Source organism: Lepidochelys olivacea, assembly GCF_965140295.1.
Source record: "Lepidochelys olivacea isolate rLepOli2 genome assembly, chromosome: 3".
Lineage (NCBI taxonomy): Eukaryota > Metazoa > Chordata > Testudines > Cheloniidae > Lepidochelys > Lepidochelys olivacea.
In genome coordinates, this window is record NC_140413.1 from 208981402 (window position 1) to 209002360 (window position 20959).

At 48.8% G+C, this 20959-nt stretch overlaps 1 protein-coding gene across 1 annotated transcript in view; it reads right to left on the reverse strand.

Annotated features, from left to right (window-relative positions):
- The window catches only part of PTK7 (protein tyrosine kinase 7 (inactive)), a 95956-nt gene that overhangs the window by 50840 nt on the left and 24157 nt on the right, over positions 1–20959 (reverse strand). The window lies entirely within an intron of this gene.

Consider the following 20959-nt stretch of genomic DNA (forward strand, 5'->3'; position numbering starts at 1 on the left):
TGTCCAGTTTCAGCTCTGCTGTGGATAAGCCTGAAAGTGGGACGAGGAAACAAGACAAAAACCGGTGACAGGAAAAGACAAGACAGGATACCAAGTGAAACCAGAATTTGCGTGAGGGCCCCAGAAGAAGAGTGAACGATCCAGATGGGATAGCATATATCCTGTGTTTTAAACAAGGACTTTACAATGATCTAAGGAAATAAACAGTCACCAGAAAGGAAAATGGAGGAAGTGGAGGAAGATGCTGCACAAAGGGCAGTCAGAGAGAGTAGAACACTTCACTCTCCACAGAAGGCTCCCACAGCCTGAGGGGGCAGGCATGTACCTTCTGGTGGTGAGGCAGTCTACTGGCCTGGAACCTCCCTGTGGAGTGTTCCTAGCCGGCTGAGAAAACACAGAGCCTACGGGGTAAAGCTACATGACTTGCCTGTATAGAAACCAGGGTTTGTACCCAAGTGAATCAAGGTCAATACCTCATACATCAAACCAGGACGTGCCCATTAAGTTGTCTCCTTTTAGTTCACACAAAAGGATGAGCGCTGAAAACGCTTTCGGTTATTCAGAGCCAGCTCGGACTCTGCACAGTCCGAACACCCCAGAACGGAATGACAGTGACACACACAATTTCACAACTGCACAGTTCTGGCCAATTGTTTAACATTCTCCTGTTCATGCAGAACTGCCTCACTAGGAGACAATGGGAAAATCAGAACCAAGCCAATAAAGCAGCCCAGGTGTTACCTCCAGCAAATGAGAACTGTGGCCAGCTGGAGCATGGAAACTTCTGCTACAAGGCTGTAAAGACAAAAGGGAAAGAGAAGGGAAGAGAAAGGGGACAGGAAGCATGAATGCAATGCATGTGAATCAATCCAACTGTTTCATCTGGCTGGCTGTGCTGTCTTGTGATCTGCCAGCAGCGGAGCGGATGTACCAAAAGCATGCACAGAGTGCAAGCATGGTCAGAGGAACCAGCAGCCATCTGTGCCAGGACCCTGAGCCACTCTTTTAATGTGATAACTAGCAAATCTGTCCGTGCTGAAAAGGACATTTGTCCAGAGCTCTAGTCTAAAAGCACATGACCAGTGAATCTGAACACAGCAACTTTCTCAAACTGAGCAGCAGTCCCATTTAGCTACACCAGCTCTGCCTTCTGGGGAACACAGTGCGGTGCTGGTCCTCAGGCACATTTGAAACTAGGCCAAGAATAACCTAATTTGAGACCATTGTGTGTCGCTGTAAAAGCTTTGCACTGATTAAAAGGGGCTGTTTCCTCTGTGTTCCTGTCAGGTCAGTAACTTCCTGGAGTCTTATAATGTGCATTAGGGAAGGAAGGTTTAGCTGCATGCACAGCACCACCAAATAAACACGCAGCTGCATCTCCTTGGAAGGAGAAGGCAGGAAGAGACGAGGCTGCTGACTATCCCATTTCCAGTCTCGCTCTGGGTCCGTTCGCAGCCCCCCGACACAGCAGCCCCCTGCTGCTCGGGTCCAGTACTAGGATTTGGGTCTGTAACCATGCCAAGTTCCATGCTTCACAGATAAGTCAACTGCACAAAGAGCTGACAAGCAAAGGGGCCAATGGGGCTATGAAGGGAGCAGCTACTAGAAAAGAATCATTCACCAATCCGCGGCACTTCTCCAGCTTTTAACGCCGTGCCACTGAAAAGCAGCCTAGGCTAATGGGCTGAGTGGGTGATCGGGCAGCCAGCAATTCCCATGTCCATCCTCAGCCCCTAGCATGACCCATGGGGGTGACTGACACTCACCCACCTCCCAGTGGAACTGCAGCTTTCTGCACTACGATAAAGGTGAGAGGCTAGCTATGTCCACCCAACCGTAACTCCAGTAGAGATGGCACTGCCGTGTAACACGACCGGAAGGCTGTAGAGTTCACCCTCAGACAGGGCGTGCTACCCTGGGGATTGCCCATCAGACTATCACCGCCTGGGTGTGTTGTACATCATCACCACGCAAGTCTTTCATTACATGATCACATACTATTTCCCAGATACAGTGTCTCATACAGCTTTCTCCCACCTTTAAGCAACTGTTGTTACTATTCACTGTCACCCTCAATCTATTTCCATGGGAGCTGCCCCAAGAACAGTCCTCCCCCGATGCACCACATCCCCATGGACCAGACACTCTAGAATGTCCATTACTGTAGTAACCAAGCGCTTCCCAGGTAACGAGATCTCCATTCAGCACTGCTGCAGAGTTTTGGGCAGCTCCAGGTGAGCCTCTATGCAAATTATCTAATGGGCTAATTTACACACAACCATCAACTCTTACTTAAAAAATGGCCTGGATACAATGCTGGTGAAAGAAGGCTTCTGTTTATCTACACAGCAGCACAGAGCTGTTTCCCCCACACGCATCATTCAAATTGTTTGAAACTATAGTTAAGAACAGCATTATCAGACACATAGATAAACACCATATGTTGGGGAAGAGTCAGCCTGGCTTTTGTCAAGGGAAATCACGCCTCACCAATCTACTAGAATTCTTTGAGGGTGTCAACAAGCATGTGGACAACGGTGAGCCCATCATTACAATGTACTTGGACTTTCAGAAAGCCTTTGACAAGGTCTCACACCAAAGGTTCTTCAGCAAAGTAAGCAGTCATGGGATAAGAGAGGGAAGGTCTACTCATGGATCAGTAACTGGTTAAAAGACAGGAAACAGAGGGTAAGAATAAATGGTCAGGTTTTCACAATGGAAGGGTCCCCCAGGGATCTGTACTGGGACCAGTGCTGTTCAATATATCCACAGATGATCTGGAAAAGGGGGTAACAAGTGAGGTGGAAAAAGTCTGCAGATGATACAAACTTACTAAGGTGCCTGGTCTCTGCTGTCCTTTTTCCTTGAGGTGGTTCATGTGCGTTCGCTACCCCTTGGTAAAACAGGCAGCTCATTTAGCAGGGCAAACAGCATGGCCAAGAGGCCTGGGATGTATACCCGTGTGCCTAGGCCACGGAAACCACGCAACACAGTGTCTTGCAGCTGAGAGCCTCTTTCTCTGGGGACGCCGCAGCCAAGAGGCCCCAGGGAAAGGAGAAACTCCCAGGTTGGAACCATCCCAGCAGCCAGGGAGGGGCCCAACAGGTGCTGGGGGGGAAGGGGGCAAAGCTAGAGCCAGGGCACCCCTCCCCCAACACCTGGACCCTCTTGTTTCTCCTCTGCTATGGAGTGGCTGTTTGTCCCCTCACCATCAGCTGTGCTCTGCCTGGCCTGCCCCCTGTGCACCATCGCTCCCACCCTCCCTTCACTGGCTGCTGCTTTGTCCTGCCTGCTAACTAATCTCCTTCTGCCTTCCTTCCACACCACATCCCTCCCCACCAGCACGCTGCACATACACCCCAGTAGCTCTGTGCACGCACACCAGGCACATCCCAGCAGCCTACCCCCTTCTGGGGAGCTGCATCCCGTCCCCCACCCTTGGCCTTGTCTACTCAGAGCAGAGGTGTCAAACACATGGCCTGCCACCGGCTGCCTGCTCTGCAGGCCAGAGACCCCAGTGCCAGGAGCTGCGGAGGGCACTCACTGATAATTGGTCACAGGCAAGTGAGCTCCCCACACAGCCCACTCCCTGGACTCGAAGAGGATGCAAGTTTCCAGCCTCTCCCCCCTGAGCCCTGGTCTACACTTAACATTTTGGTCGACCTAGCCACATCACTCCCAGGGGAGAAAAATGCACACTTAGGAGCACCATCGTTAAGTCGCCCTAAACTCCAATGCAGCCGCAGTGAGGTCAATGGAAGAATTCTCCCCTCAACCTAGCTACCGCTGCTCAGGGAGGCGGATTGACGACTGCCATGGAATAACACCTTCCGTTGCGGCAGGAAGTGTCTACACTGCGGCGCCTCGTGTAGACTTGCCTATAGCCTCACCGCACAAGGGCCCAAAGGGGAACGAAGGTGAGAGAAAGAGAAGCCAAGTGCTCCAGAAGGCAGGGTGGCACTTGGAGGGGTTACGCTCACAGATGGCGGGGGACTGGTCACAGTGGGAATGCACAGGGAGCTGCGTTCATGGACAGTCAGGGAGGGCGTGTACTTTTTTAAAAAAAGGCTTTGACTGGCTTTGAATGCAATATTTAACTTCACCCAGTCGAGGGGCACAGCCTGCATTTGGAGAAGGCTGCAATACCTGCCTCTTGCTAGGGAAACTTACACACCCAGCCACAGACTCACTGAAAGGGCAATTCAGCCTTTACCACAGCACAAGTCTGCCACCCTCTATTTACACTGCAAGCGCTCGGAGGCAGGGGCTGTCTCGTGTGTGCCCAGTGCCTTTAGGCAATACTGTAGCAATGCCAATTGCATCTCCAATACTTACATTAACTACCCCAACAGTTTAAGCTGTCTGCAACTGTAGGCAAGTGCCAGCACACACAAGGGTTAAAGGAGGCCAGCAACCACTTAAGTAGTGTGCCCATTCTCACTTCTTTCTCTGTCTCCTGCTTGTTTTCACTGGAAAAGTCTGAAGAATGAAGTGTGCTCTTCCCTAGTTCTGCTGGAGAATCAGTTTTGTTAGGGGGATCAGTTTAACAAAAAGAAAAGGAGGATTTGTGGCACCTTAGAGACTAACCAATCTATTTGAGCATGAGCTTTCGTGAGCTACAGCTCACTTCATCGGATGCATACCGTGGAAACTGCAGTAGACATTATATACACACAGAGACCATGAAACAACACCCCCTCCCACCCCACTGTCCTGCTGGTAATAGCTTATCTAAAGTGATCATCATGTTGGGCCATTTCCAGCACAAATCCAGGTTTTCTCACCCTCCACACAAACTCACTCTCCTGCTGGTAATAGCCCATCGTTTACTCAGTTATTGAGTTAAATAACTAGTAAACTCCCTTCCGCAGCTTTCACACAACCCTCAGGATGACATTTTCCTAGATCTACAGTCAAGACCTCCAGGGCAGGCAAGGCCAGAGTACAGTATAAAAAACAGGCGGAATCCCCTCCCCCAACCCATTCAGGCTCTCTCTAGCTATCATAACGCAGCTGAAAAGGGCAATTCCCTACCCCATTTGGCACCTCACCTTTAAAATAACCCAGCTGTTCCTGGTTGAGCCATCAAGGAAATTCAGAATTTAAACACGGCAATTAGCTGTGAAACTTGTCAAACAGGGAGGGCCCAGATTGGTGAGAACACCAGGGCAATGCTAACTCTTCCATGGTTGGTTTCAGAGTAACAGCCGTGTTAGTCTGTATTCGCAAAAAGAAAAGGAGGACTTGTGGCACCTTAGAGCCTAACCCATTTATTTGAGCATAAGCTTTCGTGAGCTACAGCTTATGCTCAAATAAATTGGTTAGTCTCTAAGGTGCCACAAGTCCTCCTTTTCTTCTTCCATGGTTGGGGTGGTAACTGTAACCTTTGTTTTCAATTCCCCACCTCGCAAACGCAGATTTTAAATGAATATTTTATTTACGGCTTTCTCCCCCACCCTCCCGAAGTCATGGATAGGTATTTACAACTGTAACTCTCATTTAACAACATGCCTGGAAATGTCCTGCTAGGGTCAGACAGATTTAACATGAAGCCAGAAGGACCCATCTGGCTGCGCCTCAGAGAGGGTTACAGGGCCTTGGAGAAAAGCCTCTTCCAATTGCAGAGATTCCAAAAGGAGACTTCTGGATCTCAGTGACAGCTGCAGGGAGTCGCCATTGAATTCCTGCACACAGCTGCTCTATTGTAACTTGTGTGACAAGATGGCGGACATTAGTCTGGTGGGTCCTGCGCTTTTCTTTGGTGGGGAGCTAAGATGCCACCCCTTGCCCCTGCTCTTGGGTGCCGAGGGCCCCCGCTACTAGCCCGGGAAGGTGGTAGAGGAGCGAAGCGGGGCAGGGGTCTGGGTTTGCTCCTCGCTCTGAGTCCCAGCCCCTCTCAACCTCTGCGGGTTTCTTACCCTCATCCCTCTTAGGTGGGGTTTTACCCTCGCTCCTTAGATGCTGGGGGGAAGGGAGTCTCCCTGTCCTGCTGGGGCAGGGTCTCCCTTACTTCAGTACTCAGGTCTTCTAAATCTCTCAACACGCCTCCAAACTCTCTTTGGATCTCCTTCCTCCTCCCCCCATGTCTGCCTGAAGCAGGAGGTTTTATTAGGTTTCTGACAGGGCCTTGATTGACTGCAGGTGCTCCAATTAACCTGCAGCCACCTTCCCTAGTCTACAGGGAACCACACCTTAATTAGCCTTGAGTTTATATATTTCCCCTCTAGCACTCTCCCGCTGCTCCCTGGCCCTTCTGTATCACACTTGGCTGAGAGCAACTGCCTGTTCTCTGCTTACCAAACTCAAAATCCAGGGGAGATCAACTCCCAGATTAACTAGCTGGCTGCTTTTACCCACTGCCCTCGCTTCTAAAACTCCAGGCTAGGGGAGGCAATTAAGAACAGCTTGTTGCTGCTCTGACTAGTGGGCATGCTGTTTTGCAGAGCCATGCTCGCTAAGCTCTGAGACCAACTGCCAGTGTGCATATTGTTCTGGTGAATGACCTTTGCTCAACTCCAGGCCAGGATGCCTGCAAGTCTCTTGAGTATTTACCAGGCCCTATTTCCTGTCCCTGGTTATTTTGCAGGATACACATGACAACACTTGCCACGGAAAGTCTACGTCCCACATTTAAGCAAGAAGCACCATTTGCAACAGACACGAGATGCCGGAAGCAGTTCCAGCATGGGACGCTAGGCTGGAGGATAGAAACACTGTTCGAGTTGAACCCGGGAAGTGCTTGGGACACAGAGGGAAGAGATGCAGCCAAATGTGCCACCCGCCTCTTTACAAATTCACTACACTTTTCACGGTTCCCCCACCCCACGGTTTCTTTCCCTTGCTTGGACTACGACTCAGATCCTAAAAGATATTTAGGTGCCTTATGGAAGGCAGGCATCTAAATACCTTTGAGGATCTGGGCCTCAGTCCCTACAGCACAAGAGACCAAACAAAACCTTTCTACAACAAATCTGGGAAGACCCTGATCTCATCGGTCAGTGCCACCTGCCCCAATCCCCGGGGGAACTTGGGACCACGCTTTCACTTGATAAAGAGACGGGAGAGGCAGAAATGTCCAATTCTGACTGACAGGATGCAGCTCATCGAGTGCAATATTCAAACAGAAGCACCCAAGCAACACTACTGATAGGCTTTCTTTGAGCTCTAGAGGAGGGAATCCCTCCTCACCAGAGAGTGCTGGCAGCATGTGCAGAGCAGGATGTTGGAAGGCTCCCAAACAAGGCACTGGTGAGACCTCCTCTGGAACACTGTGTACAGATCTGGGCACCCATGTTCAAGAAAGATGCCCAATTACAGGAATTCTCTCGCTCAACCTATCCTCACGTCCACATACGAGTACGTGATGGAGAGGATCAATAGCTGTCCATTCACCACCAGGCTTGAGTTCCAGTGTGGACACACATGTGAGATGAGCTTTGATAGGTCTCTGTAAATGTGGGGCTGCCCACGGGTTTCTCCACTGGTACCTTGCTGATTTCCTAAAGGGCGTCCGCATGTTATCAGGCAGGGTTCTACCAGGTTCCCTCTTGTCTGAGGGGTGTAGCTGCATGGGAGGGCTAGAGAAGAGACGAGGAGTCCAGCTGTCCAGCCCCCTGAGAGCAGTCCCTTGCAGTGCTCAGGGTCTGGATAAGAGCTAGCTGGCTAAGGGTCATACAGATAAGGCCAAGGCAATGTGGGTTTATCATTATTAACCATTTCTATTGGGGTAGTGACCAAAGGATTCAGGCAGATTTGGGGCCCAACTGTGCAGTGTGCTGCACAAACATGGTGTCCCCTCTGCTGGTCACTCTAGCTAGCAACTGACTCTATGAAAGAGTAGCACAGGGCACATAGGAACTGCCAGACTGGGAAAGACCAGAGGGCCACCAAGAGGCAGTGTGTCTTCTTATCTATCCCTTTCTTAAGGACTCCCAACGCTCTGTTCGCTTTTTTGACTGCTGCTGCACATGGAGTGGATGTTTTCAGAGAACTATCCACAATGACTCCAAGATCTCTTTCTTGAGTGCTAACAGCTAACTTACAAATTTCTAATCTGCATTGCTTTGCATTTGTCAATACTGAATTTCATCCACCATGATGCTGCTAAATTAGTGAGGGCCACTGATGCTCCTCACATCTTCCCTGGTCTAAACTACCCTAGACATAATTGCAAGATTTCCCCCACACTGTTCACTGGCTTTTCCAGATCATTAATACAACGGATGCAGTCCAGGTGTCCATGAAGTTATTAGCTCCATCAGCTGCTTTTGAGACAATGGATCACAAGATGCTCCGATGTGCCTGCAGAGCTTGGCAGGAGTGGACAGGGTTGTGTTTCAGTAACTGTTCTTTTTGCCTTGGAAAGATCATAACAATTGTCCATTTTCCTTCAGAGCTCTCAAGTGTGGAGTTCTGCAGGGAGCTGTTCTGTCCCCCTGCTGTTCCCCATAGGGGGGCAGTAGGAGGCGTGAGGTTTTCACTATGCTGACACCCAGCTGTACCGTCTCCTCCGATTCTGGGGGGGGGCGGGCGGGCGGCTCAAGGCCTCAGCCAGCGTCTACTTGAGATTGGGGCACAGATAAGAGTGAGTTGGCTGAAGTTTACACTGGGATGAGGATGGAGGGAGGAGGAAACAGCTGGAGGCAATCCCTTTGATCACCAAAGTTCACAACTGGAGGACTCCAGAATCCAGCTGCAGCTGGATGGTCATATTACAGCACCAACCAAGACAGCTTTTCACCATTGGCTCTGGAGATCGAAGCTGGCACAGAAGCCATCACACACGCCCCCATGCTTTGAGATCTACACTGGCTGCCTGCTGGTCTCCAGGTGGAGTGTAAGGGTACATCTTCACTACCTGCCGGATGGGTGGGTAGTGCTCAAGCTATCGGGGATCAATTTATCGTGTCTCATCTAGACGCGATAAATCGATCCCCGAATCAACGCCTGTACTCCACCTGGCAGGAGGAGTAAGCGGAGTCAACGGGGGAGCCGCCGCGGTCGACTCGCCGGCGTGAGGACGGCCAGGTAAGTCGAACTAAGATACTTCGACTTCAGCTCGCGAATAGCACAGCTGAAGTTGCGTATCTTAGTTCGAAACCACCACCCCCAGTGTAGCCCAGGCCTAAGGTACTAGCTATGACTTAAAGCCTTAAAATGCTAAAAGACTTAAGACTGAAAGACTAAAAGCAGGGACCTCCCTAACCGAGTGCCTCTCCCTGTGATATCCTATCACAATGAAAACTGATCCATGACTCCTACTCTTTTGATTTGCCTTGGCCAGTTTCTGATCTATGACACTGCTTTGTCCTTTGGCCCTGGACTACCTTGTTTCTTCAGGTCTGCTCGACATACAGCTCTTGCACCGTTTAAATTGATTAAGAGGACACCTTCATTAAAGCAGTACAATTTTGGGTTTAGCCTACTGCAAGGAACTCTGTCACCGTAGTTTTGAAAGCCTAATTAAATGGTCAGACAGTTCTCCTTTACCCCCTCTCTTCTCTAGACAGTCAAAGATTCTAGCCAATGAGTCCAACGCAAACGTTGCAGATGCTGTGCTAGTTTGTCCCTATCATATCATGAACTTCCAGGTTTTAAAATTCTGTTTTAATCCTGACCAGAATTCCCTGGGCCACTCCCAGCAACCCCAGGCAGACAAAAGAAAGGAGAGGCAGGTGTCCTGCGCTTTGGAAATTCACTCATTGCTGGTCCAGAAGAGTCCAAATTTCCAGCCTTTAGCACAGGGCACAAGGGCCCACCTCTTCTCCATGCCCCTGAGGAAGGGGAAGCGGAGACTGAAGGCATTTCAGAGAGTTTCAGCTCTAAAATGCTGTACTAGTGTATTGTTATCTGGCAGTTACTGAGGGAGTGTTACAATAATTCGATAAATTATGTGTACAGATTACCAAGGGCATCCACAGCTTTAGACAATCTTTGTAGTGGGTTAGTATAAATCATTCTCCGGGGGAGTGATAGCCTGCTCCCAAACCCACGGTCCAGAAAAGCATCACCAAGTAACTCAGCTCAAACCCAGCCCAAGCTGCTGACTAAACTCTCAAGCAGAAAGGCCACCTTTGGGCCACTTGTCAGACAGCCACTCAAATGGAGTAAGCTCTCTCTGCAGGCTTGCAGATGCCAGGATAGCGAGTCAATGGCCTCTACTTTCAAAACTTACCTTTAGTATCCATCAATTGCTTACAGGGACAGGGGAAAGTTGGGACATGCCATTTCAAATCTGTTTGTTTTAATATAGAAATTTAAAAATCTATATTAAAAGCCACAAAATTAGTGAACAGCCAGAGAAGCTAGTATTTCGTGTGCTCATACAATATTTAATAAAAGGATGCTCTACTGCTAAACATTAATGCATTTCCACCCCTCTAAAAGTGGATAAAAGCCATTAGATAGCAGTTGGGATATGCAAACAGGGCACTTTCTGAAGTGCTTTTACAAATCAATAGGTGGGCAGAATGTTTACTTCCGTACAGTCTGATAGAGAGCCCAATAACCAATTAACAGGAGAACCGAGAATAACTGATTCTCAGTGATAGAAATGCACATTAAATCAAGTGTTCCTGAAAAACAAGCGCTTCCCTCATTACAGCATCAGCTCATTTGATCACCAGGAGATCTGGAGAATTAATCATTTCTATTTCAGTCACTAATTTACAAGCAGGAGAAGTATTGAGATTTGTTATGCATTTGGACAACTCTTGGCAGCTGGAAATAACTCTGTCCTTTCCCATAGAACAGACACTTTGTAGACCTCCCTGTAATTTTCTCTAGGCATATTGCCAAGCTCTTGGCTTAGATTCAAGGATTCCTGGAACAACTTCTGAAGCTTCTGATTAAAGCAACCAGATTGGTCCAGACACACATTTGGTTAAAAGTACCTAGACTGGATCAGCACAACTGGGGCCACGAGGGGACCTTGCCGATATTTGGTAGGAGGTGAGGTATGGGTGCACAGACAGAACACGCAGTTTGTTGGTAGGTGAACAGACTGCAGAGGTGTGACCAGTCTCCAGAGCCACTCACAGGCAGCTCTGAGGGGGCCTGAGGCTCACAGTACCCCAGCTGGGACTTCCCTGTGACCCTACATGTTTAAATAACATTACAGCTTCCTTCTGGGGCCTCCCCATGTCCCAGCTTTCCAGACTTGTGCTGCCACCTTCTCACGTACACTCAGCAGCAGAAACACAACCCCTTCCCACCTCCGAATCTCCATTGGTTCCCCACCTTTATTCTGGGTCCCGCTCCAAACCCCCGTCCTCCAGGTCCTGGCTCCAGCCAACTCCATGGGCCCTGTCTCTCTACTTCCTCTTCCGCTCACTCCTGCCAGGTACTTCTAATGACCCACAATGGTCTCAGCACCAAGCGAGCAGCTGGCCAAAGGCTGCTTTGTTCTCGACATTCCTGCTTTTTCCTCTCTTCCGTGCCCCTCCCTCCCTTTTGCTTATTTACCCCTCCACAGGGTCCTGAGGAGATGCACTTAGAAGGGAAGGGAGAAGGAAGACAAGCCTAGCTCAGGGACAGCTTTGTTCCCTCCTTCTACTGCCCCTCCTGTGAATGTGTTGGCCCAACCTGCCCCGACCTGAAAGTGACTGCCAGCTCCCCTTCTCCATAAGCCTTTTTTGCTCCGTACCTCAGTACCCCACCTGTAAAACAAGGATAATGCCCCTCCTCCTAAGTCATGTTTGTGACGTACTCAGTGTAAGAGTGATGAGCACCAGAGAAAAGCCCATGAGGGAATTAATAACTCGGTCTTCAGAGCAGAGGCTAAAAAGTAACAGTAAATAAGGCCGGGATCACACACGGAACAATAAGAACAGAACAAAATATTGACTGGCTGCTCATCAAGCGAGCACCATCCACTCCACGCACTGAATGAGGCACAGGCTTGTAGAAAACCTGTACTTGATTGTAGTAATTAGAGACTGTATCATTATGCATATGGACAAGGGGACGGAGGCTGCACAGCCAACCCTAATTCTGCCATGTACTTATTTTTGAGTGCTTGACTCTGCAATCTGAATAATGTTCTTGCAATGGAGTTTGTGTGTAATTTCAGATACTTTTAGCATGTCCTCCCCCCCACTTGTTCGCCTCTTCAATCTGCCTTTACAGGAGAGCTTTCCAGGCCTCTGATTGTTTTTGTCGCTTTTCTCTGAATCCCTCTCGTTCTGCAATAACCATTTGGAGATGGGGTGGTCAGTACTGCACTGTGTCCAGAAGAGGCCTCACAGCTGACTTATAGAACAGTGAATAGTACAAAGAACATGATGATGCTATCACATTCATAGGTGCCGACTCCGTGGGTGCTCCGGGGCTGGAGCACCCACAGGGAAAAATTAGCACCCACTGGCAGCCAAGCTCCCCTAATCCCCCGCCCCACCTCCTCCTCCTCCCCCCACCCCCTAAGCGCACCGCGTCCCCACTCCTCCACCTACCTCCCAGCGCTTCCCCCTGGGAGGGAGGGAGGGGGAGGAGTGGGAACTTGGTGCACTCAGGAGAAGAGGCGGGGCCAGGGCGGGGATTTGGGGAAGGAGTTGGATGGAGTTGGGGCAGGGACTTTGGGGAAGGGGTTGGAATGGGGGCGGGGCCGCACGGAAGGGGTGGCGTGGGGGTGGGGCCGGGGGCAGAGGAGGGGTCAAGCACCCAGGGGAAATTGGGGAAGTCGGCGCATCTGATCACATTCTTTATGCATCAGAATGTTTGCTTTTTGATCTCAGCTGGGCACTGAACAAGGGTCTCCACTGAGCAGTCTCCAGTGACACCCAGCTCCCTTTGTGAGTTGATGCAGGAAATTTAGAACCCTGCCAGGTTTAAGAGTACTTTGCATTTTCCCTCTTATATCCATTACTTCATATTGTTGACATTGTATTTCATTTACCACTGTGCTGTCCATTCACCCAGGTTGGTTAGGGCTCTTGGAAGTTCCTCACAGTGCTCTGGTCCTGACTAACAAACTATATGTCCTCTGCAAATTTTTCTCTCTCTCACTCCCCTTACCAGACCAATAAGTAACAGAGGAATTAGTGTGTCAACTTTTTGCCATGGGATGAAAGCTGACCATTTAATCCTACTCATTGCGTTCTGTCTCTTACCCAGTTATTGATCCTGGAAAATTCTTTGCCTCTTCCGTTAACCGCTTAGCTTCTTTAGTAGCCTTGTGTGGGAACTTATCAAGTAGTAGTTCTTGTCTGGGAACTTATCTAGACCTTTAGGAAGTCTAAATAAACTATGACAGCCTCTTCTGCTTTATCCCGCACTGTACTGACACAGTCAAAGAACTCTTAAGATTAGTGAGGCCCTATTTTTGCAGAACTGGTTAGACCCTATCATATCATCATCTTCCAGGTATTTTGTTGTTCTGTTTTTAATTATAATTTCAATCAATCTGCCACATACAGGTCTAATTCCCCAGAGCATTCCTAGAGCCCTTTTTAAATAAAGGTACATTTGGTACCCTCCAGGCCTCTGGAACAGTGGCTGTTCTTAATGTGATTGCACACTTTTGGTGTTGGCTCAGATATTTCACACTTGAGCTCCTTCAAAGCTCAGGGATGGATCAGGAAGGCCAGGTGACTTACTGCACTTTAAAATGATCAATTTGCTCCAGCACCTCCTCTTCTGTCACCTCAGTCCCTCACAGCACCTCATCTGTGTTATCGGGAACAAGAGGTTCTGGCAGAAGAATCTCTCCAATGTTCTCAGCAGTGAAGAGTGAGGCAAAGAAATCCATTAGCTTCTCAGCAATAATACATTATATTTATGCATCTGTTTATTGGCTTCACTAGAGTCAGATTTCCAAGTTCTGAATGATTTCTGTGTGGCTTAAATACCTCTCCTGGAGCCTGCCATGTAACCATACTGGCTTACTCCTTGCCCTCCTGTTTCCCTTTAGCTCAGTCGGACGCAGGTCTTGTGAGACTATTATTGTTTTTTCAAGTAGCATTCAAGCCACATAATAAAGGATTTTGCTTTTTACTTTTAACTCAGGGCCTTTTTCAGGAGGCTCTTCATTTTACTGAAATCACCCTTTCTCAAGTGTCACTTTTTAGTAGGCACCTGCCCCTAGGATGGTGACCCTTGTGGTCACTACTACGATACTTACTGGCTCAGCTACAGTCACTTCTTGCATTCGTCTTAGACAACACACAGGAGCTAAGTTGAAACCTCTCCTCCTTGGTGTCCTAGAAATAACGATTCTAAGAAGCTGAAAAGCAGTGAGCAACTGAAACTAGCAACTGGTGGGACAGCCCAATGGGACAGCTTCTAGGTGGACAGCTGAAGTCTCTCCTTATCATTTTGGTAGATTTTGCTGCCTCTTTGACCTCACGCACCCAGTTTCCTTGGGCAGCTGAGCGTGTAAGTCTGCTAATACATTCACATGCCTACACTGTGGGATTCACCCCATCTAGATTCAACTGCATCGTTGTCTCCACTCAGGTTTTAATCTCACTAGATTCCCCAGAGTCCGCCCTTTACACACAGCACCACTCCCACACTCTTTGGACCAGCATGGAACTGGCCAGTCCACAAAGCAAGTGGTTGCTGAAAGGGGAAACTGAAGGCTGGTTCTGTGGCCTCCATGAGTCATATCTAAGGACTGGAGCACAAATGACCAGAGATGACCCAATGCCTTTTTACCCTTATTCTCTCCTGGCCTGTGGCAGCTGGGGCCAAGACTAGTTCTTCGTGACGGCAGGGTGAGGCAGCCAGAGATCTGACTTGGCACCCAAATCCTGAGTTGAAAGGAAAGCTCCTGAGCTGCGGGAGCTTCTGTCGATCCCAGCAACTGCACATCTTCTCCTCATATGTGTGGAAGAGCCTCCGGTTCTGCACTGAGGACACCTCCACAGTATTAGTTTGTGCTTCTGTTGAGACCCCCAACTGAAGAAGCCATGCGTCTCTGGTCATGAATCTTACAGCCGAGTGAGGCCCCATGTGCAGCTTGCAGGGAGTGCCAGGAAACTAGCTGGCTCTCCTAGCTAGCTTCTTCTGGTGCTGGAGATCTCTCTCTGTTCTACCCAGGATCCCCACACGTGGCTCAAGAACCAGCGCAAGAAAGGCCACATCCTGGAGAGTCTGGCATATAATTCCCCCCATGGAGTGCAAGAGTACTAGAAAACTCTTATGGGAGCTAACAAAGGCCTGACAGTCAGTATGTGTTGAAGCCCTCTTGTTCCAGATGCTGTGCAGAGGAGCCTCAAAGCCCAACAGTCCAGTGTCAGATCCACACAGCTCCTGAGCGAGGAGTCCCATAACAAAGTGCCTTCCCCTGACCTGTTGAGAGAGTGGGACTATGGAGAGGCCTTCCCAAAGGACAGATCCTCACTCTCCCCTTCCTGAGCCAGTCTAGATGAAACACTCAGACTAACGAGCTCGCTAAGATGTGCTGTTGTACATCCCAGAGACAGGTCTTCAGTCCCCCTGCAGCCAGCTTGCCCACTGTCCTTGGCCCACAGGATGAAGCGCAGAGCCTGGCAGAAAGTTTCTGGGAACTTAAGCATAGGCACACCCACGAAGAGTCCTTTCAGCACTCCCAACCCCCTTCTCTCTCGTCATCAATACCTTCCAAGGACTTGGGAGCATGCAGGATACTTTAAACACTGCACCTCAGCCTGGTAACTAGCCTGTTTCATCAGGATTCCATTCCAAAAGTCACAGGAAAAGCAGGAATGTGAATGAAGAAAAAGTAACTGATTAGAAACGTCTGTTTTCTTTGGCCTAAGCTGATTGGCACAACTTTTTAACTGCTGGGGGAAACATTTTTCATATTTAGTAGCTGGCCCCTTTCCACTGCAGTCAGCAGTTTAATAAGCATTTGAATGACCCATCCTCTGCAGTGCTAACCCCATCCTGCTCACATGAATGTTTCATGAGTTCTGAAGGCAGGAAACTCAGAAAATCAATACAGATGCCTTAGCTGTCCTCACTCTTCTCCGCTCTCAGCAAATGTACATAATTCAGCAACAAAAATCACTCCCTTGAAGCAACCTGAAGTCATAAAGCTATTTTCTAGCTTAATTCTAACACCATGCAACTCATATGCCCCTTAGTGCACACCACGCTCACGGTGGTTAGAGAACGCCCAGAACTCAGAGGACACCCTGCAGCACAAGGGCTAGTTTGAGATGCTCACTTTCCAACAAACCCAGATGCTCTCTCAACAGAGCACTCTTCATAGCATGCCAGAAGGCTGATTGTATTGCAAGTCCACGTCTTTCAGGGTCTCTCTTCACTAGGCAAAAAGGATGTCCCCTTAACCTGTGTTGGTGGCACATGGTAACACCCTCGTGAAGACAAGACAATTTGTAGTTTTCACATAAGTTAAGAACATGCCCTTTTTTCCGAGAGGAGAGACACCCAGAGAGAGCCATAAAGCACAAAGAAGGTACAGCACACCCAGTGTAGAAAGCAACAAAGACACTGGCCAGTCAGATCCTGGTTGGCTTTAAACTGTGACATCTCTTACAACAGCAGCTTGTTTTGAAGTCAAAGCATTTCTTTGTACTCTTAAGAGACTAACAACCCCTAACAAAGAGGACTGTTTGCTGATGGATCTTAAATAATAGGGTATGTGGCTTACACATTAGCTTTACAGTAACTCTGCTTTCAACAGCAATGACTAACACTCTGCAAATTACAAACTGAAAGAGTGGATACAGTAGCTAACTGGTCTACACTCACCTTTGAGGAGAGAGTCAATGCTTAGAGGATGACAAGCAGATTCCCAGCTGATGAAGCTTAGGGAGGTTGGGTTTCTCTTCTGGATAGATCTACCAGTAAATGAAGGTGTGATTAAGCACAGGCAGGCAGGCTAACAACCAGGGTCCCCAGCAGGATTGTACTCAGAGCCAGAGCTAGGCATAAGCAATTGCTTAGGGCCCCGAGCAGCTCAAGGGGCCTCCCTATTAATTATTAGTATGCATTGTGGGGGGAGCCCAAAATATTCCTGCTTAGGGCCCCCAATGGGCTAGCACAGGCATTGACCGTACTTGGTCAGCCACCCCAAGCTGCAGTCTTCACTGCAAGTGTTACCAGTGGTGGATAGACCACGGCTGGCGCGGGTAGGCTTCCCCGTTCTACAGTCACATTTTGTTTGCTGTGTAGACATATCCTTAGTGTAACTGGATTCATGTCTCATTTTCCCCTTTGGGCAGACAAAAATGGATCTGATTTGCCAGCACCATTAGAGCAGTCTGTGCAATTAATTATTTTGAGCTCTAGGCTCAATAGGATTTGTAATTTCGATATACACCTTCGCACTCAGACCTAAGAACATAAATGCCAGGGCAACTAACTACTTGATGCAGCGATGACAAAGGGAGCAGAACTAATCCAATGGTTATTCAATTTGTTAGCTCTAAAGGTATCTTGAAAGCAGCAGTCTATCAGTTTTGCATTGAAGTCTGTGTGCAAAATGCTTGGGGGCATTTCTGTTCTGCAGATTTAAAACCACCAAGTTAAATGTAAAAAGAAAAGGAGGACTTGTGGCACCTTAGAGACTAACCAATTTATTTGAGCATGAGCTTTCGTGAGCTACAGCTCAGCTGTAGCTCACGAAAGCTCATGCTCAAATAAATTGGTTAGTCTCTAAGGTGCCACAAGTCCTCCTTTTCTTTTTGCGAATACAGACTAACACGGCTGCTACTCTGAAACAAGTTAAATGTAGTCAGCCTTTAGTACCTGGAATTCGAGTGAAGATAAAGAGAGATTTAAATACACTCAACACTTCAGTCTCTTGAAGTGTGTAAAGTATCACACTGCATGTTAAAAAGGCTTCACCCTGCCCCTTAAAACTTTCCTCTGCCATGATGCTTATAAAAACTTAACAGGCCACTGGTGTACCAAGCCCACTGCCTACCAGGCTCACCAAGTGTCTCTCGTTTTCCCCCATTGGCCTGCTGTGTCTATTGGCTTAGGGTGTGACTGCAGCTCAGGTAGGCTTTAATCTGGCTAGCTCAGGTACCACCAGCGGTGAAGATGGGGCAGCCCGGGTTTGAGCACAGGCTGTACAAATCCACCCTGGGTATATACTCACATTGCTGCAATCACACCTCCCAATGCAACGTAGTCCCCACTTAGACTGTGAGCTCTCTGGGGCATGGACCATCCTTTGGTTCTGTTTGTCCACCCCTAGCATAAGGGGATCTTGGTCCATGACAAGGGTTCCTAGGTGCCATGATAATATCATTCCCTCTCTAGCTGGCAGGCCAAAAGCCCACTTACACCAGAACCCACCTTCAGAGATATATCTCCAACAAGGGCTACAACTTTTTCAACCCACACCACACACTCCCCTATATGCCCCAATGTCTGCCCTCCAGTTCACCAGCCCTTTATAGGCCAGAGATGCTAACAACTCACTTCTTGCTTTCCGAAGTAAGACAACGTCGCCTCTCTCCTCCGCCCTAACTTCTTACGATGACCAAAAGACCACAGTACAGTGCATTTCATTCTGCAGATACAAGTATTCCTCATTCACCATCACAATATGAGCAGTCACCCTCTGTATGAACTGGAATGCCAGTTATACCTTCCACAGCCACATTCCTGATGCAATTCGGAAAACCTAGCTTCTAGACCAGGGGTGAGCAAACTTTTTGGCCCGAGGGCCACATCAACATTGAGAAACCGTATGGAGGGCCAGATAGGAAAGACTGTGCCCCCCGCCCCTATCCGCCCCCTCCCACTTCCCAGCCCCTGACTGCCCCCCCTCAGAACCCCTGACCCATCCAACCCCCACTGCTCCTTGTCCCCTGAGGCTGTGGGGGAGGGGGGACAACAGGGGAGGGGCCGAGGCCTGGCCTCTCTGGCCAGGAGCTCAGGGGCCAGGCAGGACGGTCCGCAGGACGGATGTAGTTTGCCCACCTCTGTTCTAGACAGAGCTCTCAGCTCCCCTTTATCCGCCTCTACCGTACATAGCTCATCTCCCAGTATACTCCATTCAGATCAGTGCCAGGGCTGCTGTGTCACTTCAGTACCATCCACAATATATTTCAGGGTCCCGACTGTTTTACAAGGACCAGTCTAGACAACAGCTTCAGGAAATCATGTTGCTAGTAGAAAGAAACCTGTGTAGACCGAGGAAGCTTTTTAAAAATGATGGTGGAAGACCACTTTCAAATCAAAGCAAGCCAGCACCAGGCAGCAAAGCCACAAGAGTAAAAACCATTTTCAAGAACCAGTATTGAAAGTCACGGCAGAATCCACCCCAACCGATTGTTTTTAGATCATAATCCACATTCCTTTTTGTAAGAATAAGTTTGATTAAGCCTCAATGTAGGCATACACGGAGCAATCACTGATCTCGTATACATGGTGCTTTTTGAAGCCTCATGACTAAGGTGCTAAAAAAAATTTAATTGATCAGCACAAGACGCAATTCTCAAACAGAAGAGAGCATCGGCCTGCCCTGTGCAGGGACCGGGAGAACACTTCCATAATGGCTCAGGGATCCGTTTAATGCTAAATTAAAGGGTTCTTGTTTTTTGTACGTAAACTTGGGGAAAACTTTTTCACATTAGACCTAGAAAAAAGCTGGCACAGGGAGTGGAAGTATGAAGCTGGAACGGCGAGCACTCAATGAAAAGCATATGCACTCAGGGCTTGACTGCCAACTCAAACTGATGCCTTTGTGACAAAGGCCACTTGTGTTCTCAGATCTTCCCAAACTGCTGGGAGTGAGGCAACAGAGACAGCTACAGGTCAGTGCAGAACATCTATCCCCTGCTGCCAAGGACTGTTATGTAAAACAAAGAAGTGGTCAAGATACTATCAGACTCCTCCTCACAGGGTTTAATCCCTGAATACCTGCCACAGATTCAGCGGCATCTCCAGATAAGAGAAGCCAGGAGAAACTGATCCTTAAAGCATGTTGACCGCTTATAGTGAAGTTGAATCAAACACGACTAGGTAGGGATGCAATGATTCCACACCTACCGAGGAGGACTCCAGGTAGCAGGTGCCCCATTGTGTGTTAAACGGGGAAAAAAGTCTTGCATGAAAGCTGCTGTGGCTGCTGAACACACCAATACATGACACACTTCATAGTGCCATAGCACCGTCGTCGTAAATTGGTGTGTGCCTCTCTGAACTATCACACTGGTTTGTATCATGCTAACCCTAATAAGTAAAGTGCATGTGTTTACTGACCAGTATTCCGCATAGGAGTATTTTAGAGATGTGCATGAACAGTTATCCGCTTACGGTAAGACTGTATGAAATCCATGGGTTGGTCTACACTTCAAATTTAGACTGACCTACCTACATCTCTCAGGGATGTGAAAAACTCACCCACCTCTGAGCGATGTAGTTAATGGGTGACAGGGGATGGATCACTTGATGATTCCCTGTGCTGTTCATTCCCTCTGGGGTACCTGGCATTGGCCACTGTCGGAAGACGGGATACGGGGCTAGATGGACGTTTGGTCTGACCCAGTAGGGCCATTCTTATGTTAAGCCAACCTCACCCGGCAAGTTTCCATCCTGATCAGTGCATCCTTTGCCGTGCATCTTGGTTTTCCCTGCTTTACAATGGGGAAGTGACACTTCGGCCATGTCCACACTAGTGAGCTTATAGTCGCACAGTGGTACTGATGCAGCTGTGCCCCTGTAAGATGCCTCATGTAGCTGCTCTAAGCCAATGGGAGAGAGCTCTCCCATCAACACAACTAAACCACCCCCACGCCCGGCAGTAGCTATGTCGGTGGGAGACGCTTTCTTGCCAGCATAGCACTGTGCACACAAGCACTTATGCCAGTGAAACTTATGTCGCTCAGGGAGACATAAGCTGCAGTGTAGACAAGGCCTTTGTTAACAAACCCTTCCATTGACCTCGCTACCACCTCTGAGCGGTGGACTAATTACAGCGATAGAAAAAACCCTTTCGCCAAAGTAGGAAGCGTCTACAGTATGGCGCTCCGGCAACACAGCCGCAATGTAGACACAG